The sequence below is a fragment of the Pogona vitticeps genome, chromosome 2 (assembly GCF_051106095.1).
Source record: "Pogona vitticeps strain Pit_001003342236 chromosome 2, PviZW2.1, whole genome shotgun sequence".
Classification (NCBI taxonomy): domain Eukaryota; kingdom Metazoa; phylum Chordata; class Lepidosauria; order Squamata; family Agamidae; genus Pogona; species Pogona vitticeps.
In genome coordinates this window covers 225397896-225420369 of record NC_135784.1, presented here as the reverse complement: position 1 = coordinate 225420369, position 22474 = coordinate 225397896, and positions in this window count along the sequence as shown.

Below are 22474 nucleotides of genomic sequence, written 5' to 3'. Positions count from 1 at the left end.
ACAAAGTTCTTTAATTCCTCACTTTCTGCCATCAGAGTGGTATCATCTGCATATCGGAGGTTGTTGATATTTCTTCCGGCAATCTTAATTCCGGCTTGAAATTCCTCCAGTCCAGCCTTTTGCATGATGTATTCTGCATATAAGTTAAATAAACAGGGAGACAATATACAGCCTTGTTGTATTCCTTTCCCAATTTTGAACCAACCAGTTGTTCCATATCCAGTTCTAACTGTTGCTTCCTGTCCCCCATATAGATTCCTCAGGAGATAGATAAGGTGGTCAGGCACTCTCATTTCTTTAAGGACTTGCCATAGTTTGCTATGGTCCACACAGGGAAGGGCTTTTGCGTAGTCAATTAATCAGAAGTAGATATTTTTCTGGAACTCTTTGGCTTTCTCCATAATTCAGTGCAAATTAGCAATTTGGTCTCTAGTTCCTCTGCCCCTTCGAAATCCAGCTTCTACTTATGGGAGTTCTCAGTCCACATACTGCTGAAGCCTACCTTGGAGGATTTTGAGCATAACCTTGCTAGTGTGTGAAATGAGTGCAATTGTATGGTAGTTGGAGCATTCTTTGGCACTGCCCTTCTTTGGGATTGGGATGTAGACTGATCTTTTCCAATCCTCTTGCCACTGCTGAGTTTCCCAAACTTGCTGGCACATTCAGTGTAGCACCTTAACAGTGTCATTTTTTAAGATTTTATATAGTTTAACTGGAAGGCCATCACCACCACTAGTCTTGCTGCTAGCCATGCTTTCAAAGGCCTACTTGACATCACTCTCCTGGTATAATTCCTCTGTGTATTCTTGCCACCTCTTCTTGATGTCTTCTACTTCTCTGAGCTCCCTACCATTTTTGTCCTTTATCATGTCCATCTTTGCACAAATTGTTCCTTTAATGGCTCCAATTTTCTTGAACACAGCTCTGGTTTTCCGCTTTCTATTATTTTCCTCTATTTCTTTGCACTGTTCATTTAAGAAGGCCCTCTTGTCTCTCCTTGCTATTCTTTGGAAGTCTCTATTCCATTTTCTGTAACTTTCCCTATCTCCCTTGTGTTTTGTTTCCCTTCTCTGCTATTTGTAAGGTCTCGTGGGACAGCCATTTTGCTTTCTTGCATTTCCTTTTCTTTGGGATGGTTTTTGTTGCTGCCTCCTGTACAATGTTACGATCCTCCATCCATAGTTCTTCAGGCACCAAATCGAGTTCCTTAAATCTGTTCTTCACTTCCACTGTGTATTCATAAGGGATTTGGTTTAGATTATACCTGAGTAGCCCAGTCGTTTTTCCTACCTTCTTCAGTTTAAGCTTGAGTTTTGCTATAAGAAGCTGATGATCGGAGCCACAATCAGCTCCAGGTCTTGTTTTTGCTGATTGTATAGAGCTTCTCCATCTTTGGCTGCAGAGAACATAATCAATCTGATTTCAGTATTGCCCATCTGGTGATGTCTTTGTGTAGAGTCGCATCTTGTGTTGTTGGAAAATAATGTTTGTGATGACCAGCTTGTTCTCTTGACAAAACTCTATTAGCCTTTGCCCTGCTTCATTTTGAACTCCAAGGCCAAACTTACCTGTTGTTCCTTTTATCTCTTAACTCCCTACTGTAGCATTCCAATCCCCTATAATGAGAAGAACATCTTTCTTTGGTGTCAGTTCTAGAATGTGTTGTAAGTGTTCATTGAATTGGTCAACATCAGACTCTTCAGCATTGGTGATTGGTGCATAAACTTGGATTACTGCGATGTTGAAAGGTATTCCTTGGATTCGTATTGAAATCATTCTATCATTTTTGAGATTGTATCCCAGTACAACTTTTCCCACTCTTTTGTGGACTATGAGGGCTACTCCATTTCTTCTATGGGATTCTTGCCCACAGTAGTAGATATGATAATCATCTGAATTGAATTCGTCCATTCCCATCCATTTTATTTCACTGACTCCCAGGATGTTTATTCTTGCCATCTCCTGTTTGACCACTTCCAGCTTACCAAGGTTTAAAGATCCTACATTCCTGTTTCCTGGGCAATATTTTTTGTTTGCACAATTGGACTTTCCTTTCCCTTCCAGGCACATCCGCAGCTGAGTGTCCTTTCGACTTTGGCCCAACCACTTCATTAGCTCTGGAGCTACTTGTATTTGTTCTCCACTCTTCCTCAGTAGCATGTTGGACGCCTTCCAACCTGAGGGGACCATCTTCCAGTGTCATATCTTTTAGCCTTTTGTTTCTGTCCGGGGAGTTTTCTTGGCAAATATACTGGAGTGGCTTCCCGATTCCTGCTCTAGGTGGATCACGTTTAGTCAGAACTCTCCAGTATGAGCTGTCCATCTTGGGTGTCCCTGTATGGCATAGCCCATAGCTTCTCTGAATTATTCAAGCCCTGTTGCCATGACAAGGCAACAATCTATAAAGGGGACAATGCCACATGATTTCTTCTGCTCTGTTGTTTTTAAATGTGCTTTTATTATTCATTTATTTACTGTTTTTAATCTAATATTTGTTTAATTCCCTTTTTAATATTTATATACTTAATTTTTTTAGTTTTTAAATGCCTTTTAATTGTTGCAAGCCACCTTGGGTCCTTTTAAGAAGAAAGGTGGAGTAAAATATTTTAAACATATAAATGCATATGAACATTACATCTATTTGCATAAGCTTGATGGTGATCCTCACATAGCCAAAATCAGATCAGCCTCCAAGAGAGAGCTATCACTAGGTCTGGGAGAATATCAAGGTTTGCAGATATACCAGGAAGAAAAATATTAGAAAGCAAAAACTTGAAAGGGGCAGGGAAGAAAATGGTTACAGTTGAGCATTCTCAGTAGCCAGGAATGGTTAATGTTTGTGGAAAGGAAAGTCAGAAATGTTGTGCATCCACTTTCAAGGAATGTATAGGTGTATAAGACCACTATAAGTGGTCAGGGAACCACAGAGTAACCTTTATTTTTGACACTTGTCTTGTCTTGCTATTTGAAAGGATAGTTTTAGTCTTTCAAATAGCAAGTCTGGAACTTGCTGGAACACTTGCACTTTGCTTAGTCTGGAACACTTGCACTTTGCTTTTACAATTTATGTTTCTTTAATTTTTGTTGTAAACCACCCAGAGTAGTGAGTTTGCTAAATGGGTGCTATAAAAATTGAATGAATGAATTGCATTTTTACCATTTTGAACTGGAAAGTTATTGAATCAATCTTGTCTCAGCCATGAGCTCAACAGAGGGCATCTCCTATCCCTGTTAGGATAGAGTCTTTTAACTACAACACTCTGCCTTTATTCTTGCATTAATCTCTTCATAGAGTTCCATGCAGAATTAAATCATGGGGAAAATCCACTTTTGTTGGGGTGGGGAGGGTTTCACAGACTGTTATGAGTTCAAGAGGGTGCTTTAGATAGAAGTTAGAGGAATGACATGAAATGGTCAATAGAGAAGCCTCTGTAGAATTACGAATAAGCTTTATTTAGCTGCTAATATTCTTCAATACTCTTACCTTTGTTAAAATTTCACCAATCCAGGCCCAAACATCATCAAAAGATAAACCCAGCATTACTCCAGTTGCTTTGCAACATAATTTCATATTCCAGTCTGCAGTCCTGTACCAATTCATGTGGGTATAAGCCCACTGGACTGAAAGGGACTTGCTTCGGAGTGGATGTGTATAGGATGGCACTGCTGATGTTCCTTTTTACCTGTACAATCTCCTCTCCGTGACCTACATAGAGTGTAACACTTCTAGCGTTCTGTCAGCTAAATTAAAGCTAAGGAAACCATGCGCAGGCTCAAAACAGCCTTTCTTCCAAAGATATTAATAGCTCAGGGCTACAGGGAATGGAAGAGCAGGAAACAAAGTTCATTTTCTTCCAGCTACATCATGAGCCCCCCTTAAAAATGAAATGTAAAAATCCTTTTTAAAAAAGGATATGACATTTAAAAGGAAATTAGAACTAAAGAGGGCTAAACAACAGCAGAGATGAAATAGATTCTGGAACACTTGCACTTTGTGAGAGAAGAGATGCAAATGAAGTTTTCTAATAGAGGAATCTACTATCAGTGAAAGGCATGGGATTCCTGGGTGGGGGGGAGAGAAATACTATCTTGCTTTTCAATGAAATGTAGGTTCTATTTGACATTTAAAGAAAAAAAGATAAGGGTGTGAAAAAAACTTGATTATCTCCATCTTCGAAATCTGAAGGGGATTTACATTGCAAACAGAAGCACAGCAAACAAATTACAGAGTAGCACAAAGGATTAGAGTCGCATCTACATGTAACGGTAATTGAGTATAAACTATTAATGTGCACTTGCTTAAATGACCAATGGAGGGAAGCAGGATCAGGACAATCACATGTACAGAGGGCTGCTGCTGCTGCTCTTTGTTTATCCTGCCTCTGTCACAGGGTCTATGGTAGTACTCATGGAGTTTTTACAACCTCGCATGCTATGTGGCCCGGAGGGACTTTTCTGGGCTGGGGCAACTATTAATCTATCCAGCAATAGCCAATCATTCTCTCCCACCTCTGAATACAAAGAGAGGCAATGGGTTCCACTGTCATACCGCTCTAAGAGATAAGAACTTTTTCCCTTATATTCAGCCTAATTTTGGCTTCCTCTAACTTGTGCCCATTATTATGTGTCCTGCACTCTGGGATGACTGGGAACAGATCATGCTCTTCCTTTGCATGACTAATTTTAAAATATTTGAAAAGTGCTATCATATCTCCCCTTAGCCTTCTTTTCTCAAGACTAAACATATCACATTCTTTGAGTCTTTTCTCATAGGGCTTGGTTTCTAGTCCCCTGATCATCCCTGTTGCCCTCCTCTGAACTTGCTCCAGTTTGTTGCCATCCTTCTTAAAGTGCAGTGTCCAGAACTGGACACACTAGTCTAGATGAGGCCTAACCAGTGCTGAATATAGGGGAACTAGTACCACATGAGATTTGGAGACTCTACTTCTATTAAAGCATCCCAAAAAAGCACTGGCATTTTTTCCAGCCACATTGCACCATTGGCTCATATTCAGCTTATGTTCTAGCCAGGCAGGGCAAGGGTAGAGAGAAGAGGTGGTGGCCTGACAGCGATCAAGCATCTTGCCTACCAAATCTGGTGTTACAGGCTGAAAGGAGTCGAGAATTACCGGGCAGGATGGAGCGCTGGACATCTCTGCTCAATCCATTGTGTTTAAAAAAGGAGAAAGGTCACAGCGGATGGCCTCCACTTTTGATTTAAAAAACGCTGCAAATTGGTCAGGTGAGATGCTAGTGGGAGGCCCTTCACCCTGACCAATTCCAGATAGATCACGAACTATACGGAAAAGTTCCGCCTGCTAGTTGGAAGCATTGCTTATCCGGTCAGCGACGTGAGACCTTCTAGCAGCCTTTACCTTAGCAAGGTAACGGTTAGTTGCGATCCTGACAGCTATCTTATTATAATCCGTCGGTTTCCTTCTCCAAATGCACTCTAGCCGTCTCCTTATTCGCTTCATCGCTCATAGATCCTGACTATACCAGGGTCCTGGTTGAGCTCTGCTCCTGAGAGGGCGTTTGGGTGCGATCGTGTCAACAGCCCTAGTAGTGGCGGAGAACCAATCATCAACCAGGGCTTCAACAGGAGTGCCAGACAGTGCCGCTGGAATCCCTCTCATGGTATCCTGGAATCTCATTGGATCCAGTAACCTTCGAGGGCGGACCATCAAAATAGGTCCCAGCTCCCTGCGGGGAGGAAGCGCCATTGTGAGGTTACATTTTATTAGGTGATGGTCTGACCATGACAAGGGGACTGACACGAGGTCAGTCACCATCAGACCACGTTCACTACACTCAGTGGAGAATACCAGGTCGAGCATATGGCCGCCCATGTGTGTGGGACCGTTAATATGTTGGGACAAGTTCAAGGAAGCCATGGTTTCCAAGAACTCAAGAGCTGGACCGGATACTTCTGCCTCCGCATGGATGTGAAATTTCTTCAGCCTGCTCCTTCAATATCCTTGGACATAGTTCATCTGGCCCCAGGGATTTGAACTCATTCATAGTAGCAAGGTATTCCTGGACTATTTATTTATTAATTTTAAACTGCAATGCTATACCCTCCCTTTATACTTCACATTTGCCTGGAGGAGTGTAGGCTGTCTTTTGGGAGAAGATTGAGCTGAGGTAGGAATTAAGCACTTCTGCCATTTCTTTGTTGTCTGTTATCATTTTTCCATCCCCATTGAGTAGCTGAGTCACATTTTCTTTTCTCTGGGTTTTGCTCCACATGTACCTGAAGCATGTTTTTTTGTTGCTTTTAGCATATCTAGTTAACCTCAGCTTATTCTCAGCTTTTGCCTTCCTAATTGCATCTCTGAAATTCTTTGCTACTTTTCTGTATTCTTCCTTGTGACTTGGCCATCCTTTCACTTCCTATATGTGTCTTTTTTTGTTTTCAGATCCTCTCTGAGATTTTTGTGAAGCCACATTGGTCTTTTTTGCTGTTTCCCACCTTTTGTTCTTGTTGGAATTGTTTGCAGTTGTGTCATTAGAATTTCCCTTTTTAGAAATTCCCACCCATATTGGACTCCTTTCCTGTTAGGGGACCTTACCCATGACTGTTCTGAGTTTATTAAAACTGGCTTTCCTAAAACCCAGCGTATACGTGCAGCCGCACTCTGCTTTTGCTGCCCTTGAAATCAAGAACTCAAGTAGAACAAACTCATTGTCCTCCAGACTTCGTATTGCTGCCATTTCTTCCATGAAGTTATCTCTGTTGGTTAGAATCAAGTCCAAGATCACTACTCTTCTAATTTCTTCCTTCTATTTTTGTAGGAGAAAATTATCAGGTCAGAAATTTCTTGGAAGGGCCATATTTGGCAGGATTTGTCCCCCAACAGATATCAATATAACTGTAATCTCAGATAACTACATTGTGTCTCTGAAATTCTTGCAATTTATTTTTCAAAGATTTCATCCACATCTTCTTCTGGATTGGGTAGTTGGTAGTAGGCTGCAGCTACCATGTTCCTTTTATTTTTTGTCCCAATTATATTGATCCAGATGCTCTCAATGGGACAAGAACGCTCGTCCTCCTGTATTTCTATGCAGGAATATATGTTTCACAGAGGGGGGAGGAGACATGAAAGGAAGATTGTCATGATCATGGGATATGTGGTTAGAAACATGTCATGATGATGAGAGATGTAGTCAGAGAAATGTAAAATGGAGTCAGATAGGTTCTGTGTGAAGATGATTTGAGAGACTTTGGAATTTTTCCTAAGCACCATGAGAATGTTTTTCTGAGACTATTACAGCCAGGAACGAGATATCTTGAAGGCCAAACCAAGAAGCCCCTGGAAGTCTCAACATTCTGAGCTAATTGGAGAAGAGATGAAACACCTGGATTCTCTCATGGGAATGATGGGTGGAGAGAGGTGGTACAACCTCTAAGAGGTTAATTGGTTAACAGCCAGATGGGCCATGGAGAAAGGAGGAGTTTGGGAAAGTAGAAATAGAAGATGGTTTATGTGAATTGTGTTCAATTGTGTTCAGTGATTCCTGATGATGGATTTCTGTTCTGATGATAGTATGAGCATGTAGCTTGAAAGAGGGAGGATGTAAGTAAAGGAGAAAGCAAGGGGGGCTAGCCCACCATAACCTCTGTAGTTCAGTTTAGTAGTTTATTATTTTAAATGGGAAATAGGTATTTTATTTAACTGCAATAATCTTTAATATGTTCTTGAATGCTACTGCTTTTGCAATATAAACTGATTTTCTATGAAACTTTATATTTCTAATAAAAATTTACTTTTAAAAATCCTTACTGAGGACTGGTCTTTTCAACAGCAAGGTCTAGCTAATTCCAGTAGTGAAGAAGGCCACAGAGTTGCTATCATTTAAAAGTCCTACCTCGCTGAGCTGTTGTGAGTTCTAAGAAATCACAAAGCCCAGGTGTCTGTACTTGCTAAGTACTAAGTAAGTGCAAAGTATTCCTTTTTGGGTCAGACTTGTTCAAAGGGGCTTATGCTACATACTGCTGAGGTCTAAGGACTCGACCCAGTGCAAAGGTGATAGGTAAGAGCCTGGCGAACTCTCTGACCAAGTGCCCTGTGATTCATTAGTAGGCTGAAAGCATCACAAGGATCATTTCCACACCCACAAAAAGGAGATTAAACTCAGTGTATTGACATTTTTTCCTTCTCAATCACCCTGCTTTGGCTCATGTATGAGGTTATTTGCATACACCATTGAGAGCGGTTGGGAGGCAGAGCCAGAGAAACCCAAAGGGAGGGGTGAGTCAGATAAGAGGAGTTGAGTTAGTCAGGGGGTCAGTTAGAGGAAGATTGTGAATGAGTTAGAGTCAGAGATGAGAGTCTGAAGTAGAAGTTAGTCTGTGGAAGTTAAAGAGTGTGGTATAGTGAGGAGTTAAGGTAGGCAGTTAAGAGTGTGGAACTTATAGAGAGCTAAGAGAGTTAAGAGTGAAACAAATTATTTCTAATCTAACAAATACTTCAAAGTCTGTGACAAACCTGTTAAAGTGAACTGTAACCAATAAACCTGTTTTGTTCAACTTTATACTCAGCATGGACCTCAATCTTTCTAATTAAAGGGTGTTGACAGAGGTCAACTGTTGGCACCGTAGAGGGGGGAATGTGTTGTGAGCCTCAGGCTAGTGAAATAATCTGGGGACATGTGAGGGGCACATCACAATATGTTTTCCTTACTCCATTAAAAATGCTTCCCCCCCCAAAAAAAAAAATATGGCAGGCGGGTCACAGTTTACATGTCTATTGTAAGACTCAAAAAAAGTTTGGGAAACACTGTCCTAGAGATTTGGAGGAATGCCCTTTTCTTTATCGTGAACTAAAGGCTACATGAACAAACCTCTACTTGTTCTCACTGGATTCTAGAACCCTTGCCCACTTGAGTCACTAGAAAATGATGTCTCCTTCTCATACTTTGAGAGCAGTGCTCTGGTTTGCCCATCTCTGTTGCCGTTTTCACCACTCTCTTGCACACAGAGAATAACAAATCTGAAAAGGACATCTTCTGCAATCTGCCGAGGCATTCCACATATTCCAACACAGGGATCTGATTCATATGGAAAGCCCTCACAGTTACGGAAGGTACCCTCTTCCGACCTGTCCACATGTGGGAGCATCACAAACCATGGGCAGGGTATATACAATTTGCTGAAATCAGAATAGGACTCCAGTGTAGTTAGAGTTAGAAAATCTAGAAAACTTTGTCACATAAACATAAATACACACAGACTTCCCTTCTTCAGATAATGGTACTGATGCATAAATACAGGGAAAGGAACAGCCGCGTATGCTTTCACAAGTACAGCCCAAAATATTCTGCTGCAGCTCCTTCCTATCAACATTGACCTTTGACGTCCACATGGCATAAAGTGGACTGGGTTCTTACAGTCATATGAACATATGGACCAATGCAGGATAAACACAACTGCATATAAAGCAAAGCAAAGTGTGCTTATATACTGCCCCATAGCGCTTCAAGCACACTCTGGGCGGTTTACAAGTTAGTTTTGCAGGCTACACATTGCCGCCGCCTCCTGCCCACTGAGCTGGGTACTCATTTTACCATCCTCGGAAGGATGGAAGGCTGAGTCAACCTTGAGCCAGCTACCTGGGATTGAACCCCAGGTCATGAGCACAGTTTTGGCTGCAGTACACCAGTTTAACCACTGTGCCACAAGGCTCCTACCTCTGTGTGAATAATCTTGCCACATGCCCTAACTCTGAACTAGCAGCTTTTGCTTTACTAATTCGTCGGGGCTTCCCCCAATAGATCTCAATGTCACAGAATAAGATGTCTTCAGGGACAAGTCCGCATGAAGTGTGGATGTGCAAGTGTTATGTGAGATTTCAAGCAGAGGAGAGAAAAATGAAGAATTTCACCTAAAGCATACACTAACCATAATAACAACTAAAACAAGAACTTTCTTTTTCTCCCCTTTTCTCCCCTAACTAGAGCATCTGATGGAGGGAAAGCAATACACATAGTTTTACGGAAGCAGAGTAATTTTGTAGGCCAAGAATATCTGGAAATAATTGTACTCAAAGAAAAGTATGCCCATTACAATCAGGTAACAAAGTTTCATTTCATTCAGGAACCAAAAAACAACAACAACCAAAAACCCAAGACATGTGAATTGCCACACTTTTTAAATAAATCATGACATGATACTTAGAGCAATTCAGTTTTGTTCTAGCAATGGCTCCCAGCTGTATGACAACTTGTTCATCTATCTAAACAATTTAGGCTGCATTTTAGAGAATTTGCTTTTCTCCAGAGAGCATCAGGTTTTTACAACAACATAGTAACAACTCCAGCTAGCTTTCTTAAATCTTCCATTAGTTTCTCTAATCTCTACTGTAACCACCGAAGCTAACAGAGAAGCACTGACCCAGGATATTATATGCTGTGAGAACCTGCTTAATCCAGGACTATTTGTCAGGCTGTATTCATCTAATACTAAAACAGGAGTAAATAATTCATACCCATTTCTGCTCATTTCCTAGCCTTCAAGTTCTGTTTCTCCAGCTGAAGCCTCTAGAGGATTGCCAGCCACATTTAAACATTAAATGATGCTTTAGCTATATAGGAGCTGCTCATTAAACCAGGCAGTGTTATGGCTATCAGAAAGTGACATTTGAAGGCCCCTTCTACCATTTATTACAGTCATGTTATAAGGTCCAGAATGCACCTACCTTCTCCTGCCAGAAAATAATTTTCAGACCAAAAAAGCCTGTTCCAATGTAGAGGATCTTTATTTAAAATACAGTGGTGCCCCGTATGATGACTATAATCCGTCCCATTGAAATAGCTGTTTAGCAAAATCATTGTCTTGCAAAAACCGTTTCCCCATTGGAATGCATTGAAACCCATTTTCCCAATGGGGAAAATCATCGTCGTTTTGCAAAGATCGCCCATAGGGCAGCCATTTTGCGAAGCGCCGATCAGCTGTTAAAATGGCTGCCCTGCAAAGCATGGGTCCTGAAAACATAGGGAAGCCATTTTGTGAAGCCACTGATCAGCTGTAAAAATCGTCATCTTGCGAAAAAATCAGTCCGCAAAAATCATTGTCCAGTGAAAATCGCCCATTGGAATCACTGTTTTACGAATCACTATAGTGATCGCAAAACCTCATCATTATGCAGATCCGTCATTTTGCGAGGTCATCGTCTAGCGAGGTACCACTGTAAAAGAATAGAGAACAACTTTATTTAAAATAAAATAAAAGAATAACCAGATGGCACTCTGTGGCACAAAGCAACAGGAGCCATCTTGTATGGCAAAGGCAAACATTCCATATTTTAATGCAATTTTTGTATGTCAAGTACAACATTTGTTTGTGCCCATCTTTCATTCCTGAATCCTACCAGTTTTACCAGACCCAGGAGCTTTTCACCTGCGGTTAGCTGTTTCTTAACACTGAGAAACTTCCAGGTGTTACAAATAACTTTGCTCTATACATTTCTAGTTGGTTACTACCCTTTTCTTTGTGACCTTACAGAGGTCACCAAAGCCTGCTTTCTTGTGAAGCAAAGTTTTCATACAACAAAAGCTTAGGCCCTTTTTGTTAATTTCCCACACTACAATAGCATCCCTTATACATGACGGGAAGATCACTGTTTTAAAGCTGCAGTTAAAACTGAGCAGTTTTGCTTGCTCAAATGTACTTGCATATAATTCAGAGAAAATGAATCTCATATATTTTCTTTGAAAGCTATATGTACACTTCTGTTACTAGGTGTAGATTGCAAGCTGATAAGTTTGCAGGGAAAAACCTTAAACTTAATATGTGTTTATCTTCCATCTCTACTCAAAAGTAAGCCTCACTGATTTCAATTGCACTTACCCCTAGAAAAGTAGTTTTAGGGTTCTGTCCTTAATCTCAAAACTATTTTGAAAAACAAGTAGACCCACTCAAAAAACATGCTCTACCTCTGCAGAACAATATCACTCAACAAAACAAAGCATAGGTGCCAGGAAATCTGTCCCTTGCACATGGCAAAATCTCCAGCAATTGCATTCTAATTTTCTGGATCCATAGATGCTCTGAGTGGCTTCAATAGCAAGTTAACATTATCTGTAAGGGTTTTCATTCCCTTTTCTATTACAGAGTTTATTTTAATTAAACTGTGATCCTGGGTGATTTACTTTTAAGAAAGAAAGCTGGAAAAATTTAAATTCTGATACTTCTGAACACGATAAAGTCCATTTTTGTAGCTACAATATATGCAAAGCTAGGTATCACTTACATAGAAAATTGGTCTTTTCTTTACTTTATATGTATTTCATTTTAAAAATAAATACACCAGGGCTTGTACTAGTGAAAACTCATTTTGCTTAGATCAAAGATGAAAAGGACTCCCTTTCTTTCTCCTGCCCCCTCCCTTTAAAAATGTTTCTTCTTTTTTTCCCTATTTTTTTCTTTTTCTTTTTGAAGGGGTGGTTTCTCTTCTTTCTTCTTCTTTTCCTTCCACTGTCAAAATTTACATTGTAGACCACCTGGAGCAGAAAGCCTTTTTGGTAAAGGACCCTATATGATACTACTGTGTTCCCCCCAAAATAAGACAAGACCTTATATTAATTTTTTGCCCAAAAAAATGCATTAGGGCTTATTTTTAGGGGATGTTTTATTTTACAGTCATGCCATCTTCTGGTTGCTGCACAAAGGTGGAGGGTGGGTTTTCACTTAATTAGGGCTTATTTGGGGGGTAGGGCTTATATTAAGACACCTAGAGTGGTCGCAATGACCAGATAGGCAGGGTATAAATAAATAAATAAATAAATAAATAAATAAATAAATAAATAAATAAATAAATAAATATTACGAGCATCCTGAAAAATCATACTAGGGCTTATTTTCAGGTTATTATTATTATTTATTATTTATTTAATTTATATCCCGCCTATCTCGTCGTGGTGGACTACTCTAGGCGGCCAACAACAGAGATAAAATACAATAACATAAAACAGCATAATTACAACAACAATTAAAAATAGGGAAACAATAAAGGAGAGAAGAAAATCAAAAGTAATCTGGAGAGAAGGCCTGCCGAAACATCCAAGTCTTTAATAGGTTCTTAAAGGTGCCCAGCGAGGGAGCTCCGCGAATGCCAGGAGGTAAGTTATTCCAAAGGCGAGGAGCCACCGCCGAGAAGGCCCTATTTCTTGTTTTCTCTTTTCGGGCCTCCCTCGGCGTTAAGCTCCTCAGCCTCACCTCCTGGCTCGCCCGTGTGACCCCGGTAGAACTTGGTGGGAGTAGGCGTTCCGCCAGGTATCGAGGCCCTAAACCGTTTAGGGCTTTATACGTAAGCGTTAACACTTTGAAGTCGATGCGGAACCTGATGGGCAGCCAATGCAATGCGGCCAGAGTGGGTGAAATATGTTGGAATTTTTTTCACTCCACTGAGTAATCTGGCCGCCGCATTCTGCACCACCTGTAATTTCCGCAGCAACCTCAAAGGAAGCCCCACGTAGAGCGCATTACAGTGGTCTAATCTTGAGATTACGAGCGCGTGTACTAAGATGGTGAGCGCCCCCACATCCAGGTAGGGCCGCAGCTGGGCTATCCGCCTGAGGTGAAAAAAGGCGGTGCGGACCACCGACGCCACCTGTGACTCCATGGAGAGCACCGGGTCCAGATGGATCCCCAAGCTGCGTACACCATCCTTTGCAGGGAGAGTCACCCCCCCAAAAGAGAGGGAGTTTCCCAAATCCCCAACTGTGGGAGGGCCCACCCTCAGTACTTCCGTCTTGTCCGGGTTCAGCCTAAGCCCTGCATCCATTCCAGTATAGTCCCCAGGCAGCGCTGAAGGCACAGAATGGCTTCTCCTGCGGTTGGCGAAAAGGAGATGTAGAGCTGCATGTCATCTGCATACTGGTGACACGAAGCACCACCACCCCTGATGACCCCACCCAGCGGCCTCATATAGATGTTAAATAGCATTGGGGAGATAATCGACCCCTGTGGAACCCCACAATTGAGGCTCCACGGGGCCGAGACTCTCTCCCCAAGCTGAACTCTCTGGGGGCGGTCCTCCAAGAAGGAACGGAGCCAGGACAATGCCAGGCCACCTATTCCCAACTCGGAGAGCCTCCCCAGGAGGATACCGTGGTCAATGGTATCAAAGGCCGCTGAGATGTCGAGGAGGACCAACAGGGACACTTTGCCCCTATCGGCCTCCCTCAATAGGTCATCACACAGGGCGACCAAAGCCGTTTCTGTGCCGTGCTGCGGCCTGAAGCCCGACTGGAATGGATCCAGGGCATCTGTTTCATCCAGGAGCGCTTGAAGCTGGTCGGCCACCACCCTCTCGACTACCTTGCTAAGGAAAGAAACATTGGCGACGGGCCTGTAGTTGCCAATTTCGTCCGCCGCCAAACTAGGTTTCTTCCTGATGGGCCTAATGAGTATGTCCTTCAGGGCAGATGGAAATCTGCCCTCAAGGAGAGACCCATTTATTATAGCCTTGGCCCACTCCGTTGTTAGCGGCCTGGCTGCTTTGATTAGCCAGGCCGGGCAAGGGTCCAAAGAGGAGGTGGTGGCACGACAGCGGTCAAGCGCCCTGGAGACAGTGTCAGGCGTAACAGGCTGAAAGGTGTCCAGGATCACCGGGCAAGACGGAGCGATGGACATCTCAGCTCGACTCACTGTGCTCAAAAAAGGAGAGAGGTCCCGGCGGATGGCCTCCACTTTTGATTTTAAAAATGCTGCAAATTGGTCCGGTGAAAAACTAGGGGGAGGCCCATCGCCCGGACCAATTCCGGAGAGGTCGCGTACTATACGGAATAACTACGCCTGCTGGTTGGATGCCTCGCTTATCCGGTTAGCGAGGTATGATCTACTAGCAGCCTTTACCTTAGCAAGATAAAGGTTAGTAGCGACCCTGACAGCTATCCTATTGAAATCCGTCGGGACCTTTCTCCATTTGCACTCTAGCCGTCTCCTGACCCGCTTCCTCGCCCGGAGGTCCCGATTAAACCAGGGTGCCGGGCGGTCTCTGCAACGGAGAGGGCGTTTAGGTGCGATCATGTCTACAGCCCTAGTCGCGGCAGCAAACCAGCCATCCACCAGAGCCTCGACAGGAGCGCCAGCCAGGTCAGCCGTAACACCTCTCATGGCATCCTGGAATCCAACCGGATCCAGTAGCCTTCGAGGGCGGACCATAACAATAGATCCCTGCTCCCTGCAGGGGGGGAGAGCCATTTTAATGGTACACTTTATTAGGTGGTGATCCGACCATGACAAGGGTACCGACTCAAGGTCAGTCACCATCGGACCACTCTCGCTCCCATTAGTGGAAAAAACCAAGTCAAGTGTGTGGCCACCCATGTGGGTGGGGCCGTTAACATGTTGGGACATGTTCAAGAAGGCCATGGTCTCCAAGAACTCAAGAGCTGGCCCGGAGGTCTCTGCCCCCGCATGCACGTTGAAATCCCCCAAAACCAATAGGTTCGGGGAACTCAGCAGTGCCGCGGAGACAAAGTCCACCAGCTCCGGTAAGGAAATGGCTGGGTCGCGGGGAGCTCGGTAACCCAGCAAGATCCCAATACCATCCCTGGCCCCAATCGACACGTGGAGGGCCTCAAGACCCGGCTTTACCACTGAGGAGCGCCTAGCGACCTCCAAGTTGGATTTGTGGACAATGGCTACTCCCCCCCGACCCTCCAGTCTACCCTGGTGTTGGACAGCATAACCGGGCGGGCAGATGAGTGCTAGAGGGGGACCCCCCTCTCCGCCGATCCATGTTTCGGTTATGCAAGCCAGGTCTGCATCCTCCTCCAGGATAAGGTCGTAGATTACCTGGGCCTTATTGGATACAGACCTGGCATTCAACAACACCAGGCATAGGGTGGAAGGCTGACTGGTCTGGCTGCCTCGATACTGGGGGCTGGTCACGATCTCAGAACAATGTACAGCCTTCAGACATCTGTTCATCGTTCTTCTTGCACGAGTGGGGACCGTGCCAACACCATAACGCCCTCTACCCGTGACCACAGAAATGTTTTGGGGTCCCTCGCTGGGAGGGCAGGCCGTCCATTCCATGTCAGAGGGGAAAGGAAGGGAGGGAAAAAGACAGGGGGGGAGAAAAGCAGGAAAGGAGGGGAAAAGGAGAAAAGAAAACTAAATTAACTTAATACAACTAGGTCAAATAAAAAAAAGAAAATTAAGGTTAGGTCTTATTTTTGGGGAAACGGTACTATACTGCAGTACATTTAAATTAAAACCATACAGAGTTAATGTAAGCAAATATATTTTTATGGATAGCTCAGTGGATTAGGTATCCACAGCCAGAGGTTGGGATTTCAATTGTTCACTGTGACTCATTGGCAGGGGCTGGACTTGATGATCCATAGGGTCCCTTCTAGCTCTAAGGTTCTAAGATGAGGATTAGGATGTTTATTATGTTTATTATAATTTAGTCAGGTCTTTACCTGCTTGACTAGCTTTTTAATTGAGAGTGGATGTGTTGTACTGCTTTTTTATTGTCATGTTTGAGGATTTTAAAGTTGTGCTATTTTGTGCAGTTTTAAGGTAACATGTTTGTTAATATTAATTAATTAATGTAGTACAGAGTTGGGCCCTGTAAGGGAGAAGGTGAAATATAAATCAAATCAATCAATCAATCAATAGTGTGGTGTACTGGTTAGTGTTGGACTGCAACAGCTGAGGTCTGTGTTCTAGTCCTGACTAAACCAGCAATGTGTATGTGACCTTGGTCCAGTCATAATCTTTTTGCTTAGCCTACCTCTCAGGATTGTTAAGAAGATAGCGTGGAGAGGAGTTGCATAATGTACACTGCCTCAAGTATGTTGGAGGAATAATAGGATCTAAATGTAAGAGGAAAAAGAGGAAAGTCAACTGCAGCATGCATTCTGCAAATCTCAGAAATAAACAATAGCATCAAATGATAGTGAGGAATATATTGCTCTTAGCTTATCATCAGGGATACACCAATTATGTGTTTTGGACATCAGCTTGCAGAATTCTCTAAGAATTTCCTAAGCAGAATTCTGTGTGTTTCAGACCACAGAACTTTCATTTTACTCATCTGGGAAAAGGCCTGGTCTTCCAAGGCTCTATTGGTTTCTAGGCCATCATTTCCTGCCACAATGTTACCTGGGAAAAAGTTGCTGCAATGCTTTCTGGATGTGCTAGTTCTTTGGGAGGCACCATCTATAAAGCCTAAAAGGCAAAGTGACTTCCATATCCAGGACATATTACAGCAGAAAATGAAGGCCTGGAATCTGATGGAGCCTTGGAAGGGTAGGCTTTTTTCCAGGTGAGTGAAATGAAGGTGTGTGTTTATGGGTTGAAACTCTCAGAATTCTGCCAAAGGAATGCCTGAAGAACTCTGGGAGTTGAAGTAAAAAAGAAACAGCAGGACATCCCAACTCATCATATCTTTTGTCACTTATTTTCAACATTTTCCTTTTTAAAAATTTCACTTCAATGTATCTATAATATATCCGTCTCCAGTGTCCTGTCCAATGTATATATATATTTATATTGTTATTCTCTGTGATATCCATGTTTTGTCCCTGTAATGGAGATTTCACTGGGTACCATGTTGTTGTTGTCTTATGAGATGGTCCTAAGTCTTCAGAGGTGGAGTGTCCTTAAACATGTTGATGCATATGAACCTTGTAAATGTAGACCTGATGGTCTGTAACTGTACTAATAAACTTATTAAATGCTGTTAGGTCCTGAAACTTTATGGTGCAACTGATATTACCTTTAAAATAACCAGAGCCCTGTGCTTACTGCATTTTGGATCTTGATAGTAAGAGTTGCGAGCCTGCCCACTCTTAGAAGAACCAGGTGGGAAACATCTTGAGGAAGTGGTAGTTTTAGAACTGCAAGTGCTCATCATGATGTTCCCCATAATCATTCTCCTCCTTAGAACACACCAAAAATACAGCAGCTAGGTGGATCATACCAACAAACAAACCATAGTCATTTTTGTTTCCACCACAAGTAGGTCTTTTCTAAAGCTCATGACTCTGAATTGAAATTCAGGGCAAAAACACCCTCAGATCCTTATTACAACAGGGATCACTTGCAACAATATACTGTTCCTTGAAAAATCAGATTTTCCTTTAGCTACTGCTGCACTCTGATCAGTCATCTTTGGAAGGAGAAGAGGACATCTTGGAAGTGGTGTGTGTGTGTGTTGGTGAACATGAGGAACATAGTGGTCCAACTAACAGCACTCTTGGAGAAGCCCTGGAATGAAGGGCTGAAGCACCAGGCCAGTGAGGCATCAAGTGATCAGGAGACCCTGGCAGATATGAGAACCATTTGCCCAAGATAAAGATGACAGCACAGAAGGTGTGAGAAAAACAGCATTACTACGACTGGAAATAGCTGGGTGCCCAGGAGAGGCATGCTGAGAGCTATAAATTCTGAGAATCCTGCCAGTTAGAGGGAGACAACTTGTGCCCATCGTTGCCTTGCCTAGACTCTACCGAACAATTTCTGACCTGGACTGTCTAAGGGGCTGCTTCTACCTGCCCTTTTACATTTAAGGTGATGGATTACTTTTACTGGCCTTTTCTGCTTGACTCATGGACATTGACAACCACTCTTTTGAGAATTGAACTGGCTTTGAAGATCCAGCCCAGCACTTGCTGCCCACAGATATAACAGCTACCATGAGGACTACTGCTAAACTCAGAAGGAAGAGGAAAGCCTAAATGGAACAGATGAAGCCATTCCGTAGGCATCCTTCGGTCTCGAGAGACTATGGTAATGTGCTCTGTATGAAGGTCTTGGAACAGTGTCTTGTGTGGCTGAGAAGGCCAATTCGAGAGTGACAATCTCTTCCACATTGAAGACAAATACAATCTGTCCCCTGTCCAGCTTCCTGGTTTTGCTTGTTTCGGGACTGCCTCTTTGCCTCGGCCTGCTGTACAAGTGTCTCTTCAAATTGGGAGAGGCCATGATGCACCGCCTGCCTCCAGGCTGAACGCTCAGACACCAAGGTTTCCCATCTGTTGAGGTCCATTCCTAAGGCCTTCAGATCCCGCTTGCAGATGTCCTTGTAGCGCAGCTGTGGTCTCCCTCGGGGGCGGCTTCCCTGCACTAATTCTCCATACAGGAGATCTTTTGGAATCCAACCGTCAGCCATCCTCACGACGTGCCCAAGCCAACGTAGACGGCGCTGTTTCAATAATGTATACATGCTGAAAATTCCAGCTCGTTCTAGGAGTACTCTATTTGGAACTTTGTCCTGCCAGGTGATACCAAAAAGGCATCGGAGGCAACGCATATGGAAGGTGTTCAACTTCCTCTCCTGCCGTGCACAGAGGGTCCAGGACTCGCTGCAGTATAGGAGTGTACTCAGGACACAGGCTCTATAGACCTGGATTTTGGTGTGTGCCGTCAACTTCTTATTAAGCCATACTCTCTTTGTGCGTCTAGAGAACATGGTAGCTGCTTTCCCAATGCGTTTATTCAGCTCGACATCTAGGGAGAGAGTATCAGAGATTGTTGAGCCAAGGTACACAAAGTCATGAACAACCTCCAATTCTTGCATGGAGATAGTAATAGAGGGAGGTGAGTCCACGCCCTGGCACATGACTTGTGTTTTCTTCAGGCTGATAGTTAGTCCAAAGTCTTGGCAGGCCTTGCTAAAATGATTTATGAGTTGTTGGAGGTCTTCAGCAGAGTGGGCAACAATGGCTGCATCATCGGCAAAGAGGAAATCCCGCATGCATTTCAGTTGGACTTTGGTCTTTGCTCTCAATCTAGTGAGATTAAAGAGCTTTCCATCTGATCTAGTCTGGAGATAGACACCTTCTGTTGCGGTTCCAAAGGCCTGCTTCAGCATGACAGCAAAGAAGATCCCAAACAGGGTTGGCGCAAGAACACAGCCTTGTTTTACTCCGCTTTGGATGTCAAAGGGATCTGATGTTGAGCCATCAAAAACTACAGTGCCCTTCATTTCCTCATGAAAGGACCTGATGATATTAAGAAGTTGAGGTGGACATCCAATCTTGGGAAGTATTTTAAAGAGTCCGTCCCTGCTAACCAAGTCAAAAGCCTTTGTGAGATCTATGAAGGCTACAAAGAGTGGCTGTTGTTGTTCCCTGCATTTCTCCTGCAACTGTCTGAGGGAAAATACCATGTCGGTGGTGGATCTATTAGCTCGAAACCCGCACTGTGATTCTGGATAGACTCTGTCTGCAAGCACCTGGAGTCACTTCAGTACAACACGGGCCAGCAGCTTCCCTACAATGCTGAGAAGAGAGATACCACGGTAGTTATTGCAGTCGCCCCTGTCGCCTTTGTTCTTATACAATGTGACAATGTTTGCATCCTTCATGTCCTGTGGTACTCCACCTTCTCTCCAGCAAAGACAAAAGACTTCATACAGCTCAGTGGTGATGATATCTTTACAACACTTTGAAACTTCAACGGGGATGTTGTCCTTTCCAGTTGCCTTGTCAGAGGCAAGGGAATCCAAGGTCACTTTTATTTCTGCTAAAGTTGGTTCACTGTCCAGCTCTTCCAAGACAGGCAGACACTCAATGTTATTTAATGCCTCTTCCGTTACTACATTCTCTCTAGAATATAGCTCAGAGTAGTGCTGCACCCAGCGTTCCATCTGCTGTGCTCGGTCCTGGATGATCACACCTGTAGTAGACTTCAAGGGAGCAGATTTCTTCTGTATTGGACCTAAAGCCTGCTTGATACCGTCATACATTCCCTTGATGTTACCTGTGTCCACTGCTATCTGTATCTGAGAGCAGAGCTGAAGCTAATAATCATTGGAACATCTCCTGGCAGTCTGTTGGACTTGGCTACGAGCAGCTCGAAGAGCCTGCAAGTTGTACTCACTAGGACAGGCTTTGTATGCTGCTAGAGCTCTCCTCTTATCCTCGATGGCTGGAATCAGCTCCTCCGAATGGGCTTCGAACCAGTCGGCTGTCTTTTTGGTCTTCTTGCCGAATGTGGACAAGGCAGTGTTATAAACAGCGTTCTTGAAGTGTTCCCATCGTTCAGGTGCATTTGCATCAGCCGGGCCTGGAAGGGTTTCCTGAAGCGCTTGAGCAAATTCCTCCACTTTTCTTTGATTGCGAATCTTGTTGATGTCTATACGTGGTCCTCCTTCCTTTTTAGTGTGATACAATCTCTTTGTTCGTAGTTTTATTCTGCTACACACCAGGGAGTGATCAGTATCACAATCAGCACTCTGGTAACTGTGTGTGATCGTAATACTAGATAGGCTAGAACGTCTAGTGAGGATCAAATCAAGCTGATGCCAATGCTTCGATCTTGGATGTCTCCAGGAAACTCTGTGTTGAGGTTTTGTATTAAAGAACGTGTTGGTGACACAAAGACCATAATAATAGCAAAACTCCAGCAAGCGTTGGCCATTTTCATTCATCTTCCCAATGCCAAAACGGCCTAGACAGGTGGACCAAGAGTTGTGATCAGCACCAACTCTAGCGTTAAAGTCTCCGAGAATGAACAGCGGCTCTCTCTCAGGGACTTTTTTGATAGCAGCTGCCAAATCGTCATAGAATTTGTCTTTGACTTCTGTTGTGGATGACAGTGTTGGTGCATATGCACTGATGAGGGTGACCAGTCCCACTGATGAATGGAGCTGCAGAGACAGGATTCTTTCACTCCCCACAGTAGGTGGAACAATGGATCTCAGCAGAGTATTTCTGACCGCAAAGCCAACACCATATTCCCTGGTCTCGTTCAATGGTTTTCCCTGCCAGAAGAATGAGAAGTTTTTTTCTTTGACAGATCCCATGTCTGGCAATCTCGTCTCTTGCAGGGCAACAATGTCCATCCGCAGTCTACTTAGTTCGATGTCGATGACAGCTATCTTGCGCACGTCGTCTATTTCCTGCAGATTGTCAGAAAAGCCGGGGGTTATTGTCCGAACATTCCAGGTGCCCAACTTTAGGGCAGATGTTTTCTTCTGATTGTTGCATGGTGCAGGGTTATTGATCTGCTTTTCGGCTCTCCCACCATCAGAAGTAGCCCCTGGCATCATGCTCTATGCCAATTGTGCAAGATGAAGCCATAGGTCCTATTAATCAGGAAATCCTAGGGCTCTGGCCCCGAAAGCCCCGACTCCAACATACCACAATACTCAGATCATAATTAGTAGTAATAAGGCAGAATATTATGTAAGCTAGAATCTGTGGGCCTCCAGATGTTTTGGTCAACATCAGGCCCAGCCAGCATGATCACTAGTAAGGGATTATGGGAATTACAGCCTAAAATATCCATAGAGCAAAGGTTCCCTATCCCAAAGGGAAACTTTGCTTTGCTTTGCTTTAAGATGGCCTCTGATTTCGAGATGTGCATTTCTACCATCAAGAAGCAATCAATGCCTAGTGCCAAATACTACCAGTCTATAGTTCATCAGAATCCCTATTTGGCCATTTTAAAATCCAGTATTGTCAGTACAGATATAGAGGGGATGATTTTCTGCCCTTTTCCTTGTTG